The following is a 1,253-nucleotide window of genomic DNA, read 5'->3' as shown; positions in this document are numbered from 1 at the left end:
AGGGATGAAATCCGTGCCCAGTAGTGGGCCGGAAATGGTTTGATGACGATGTGCACAACTTGACCTGTCATAAAAATTAGTTCAGCTGAAAACAAATGAATGAATCACAATGTTAAGATATTAAAAAAGATTTTCATATATAATTCGGAAAATTTGCGTTCTATATCCTAAGTTGCGGGTGGAAAACACCTCATTACCTCCTTTCTGGGCAGAACTTTTTTATTTAGTCGTATATTTTTTTATCAATTATTTTTTCGTCAAACATAGGTGTTAATAAGTAAACTTGGTGTTTTTTTCAAGTGGTTAGGTAACGAGACTATCGAATTAGTTTTCTTGTGTGCTCATTTGACGCCGCTCTTACTCTTAAAGTGAGTGTCAGTAAGCCACAGCAAAACTTTACTAAAAAAAATATTTCTACTATTGTAACTTTTTTCGTAGCTAGTGCTACACTATTTACGAATGTAACGGCATTTAGTCTTCATCACATTTCCTTTAGAAGCGTTCCTACTTAAATGCTCAAAAACAGACAAATTTTCCGTTTACATGAGGACTAATTACGGGTAATACTCGGGTAATTTCGAAGTATCCGTTGGAGATTATTTTGTTTTAATTTTCTAGTTTAAATTAAGATGAGGTCAATCTTTTCATGGTCATTTAGTTTTACAATGATTAGTTTGGAGTCATAGGATTATACGAAGAAATACAAGTTTTAAATAATAATTTCCCTTAAAATTTGGTTTTAATATTGGTGATTTTTGACATTATTTATATATATGTAGTATATATGAGTAAGGGTTCGGCTTTCCTTTCTTAGAAGTTCATTTTTAATTAAAGCAATTTAAATATCACTTGCTTCAACGGTAAATATAAACGTTCTGATGAAAACTGCATGCCTGGGAGTTCTCCATAATGTTCACAAAGGTCCACCAATTCGCACTGGGCCAGCGTGGTGAACTACGGCCACCCTTCTCATTGTCGGAGGAGACACGTGAAATTTCGTGGACCGGTAATAAATTGGTATGATGATGAAGATAATCTGTATTTGATGATCAGTTAATATAAGCCAAAATAAATTACAATCTATTAGGCAATGTTTCCTCTCACAATAGTAATAAATAGTTTATGAGCAACAGTTATTATGAGTACTTGTTATCGCTAAGCATGTAGCTTGTAGGTACACAGATGAATCGCGTTTACAAGAGTATATTACGTGGGGATTGAGATATATGTGTTTAATAGTCAACAAACCGTCG

Source organism: Pararge aegeria, chromosome Z (genome assembly GCF_905163445.1).
Source record: "Pararge aegeria chromosome Z, ilParAegt1.1, whole genome shotgun sequence".
In the NCBI taxonomy this organism is placed as follows: Eukaryota; Metazoa; Arthropoda; class Insecta; order Lepidoptera; family Nymphalidae; genus Pararge; species Pararge aegeria.
Note: the sequence above shows the minus strand (reverse complement) of the source record.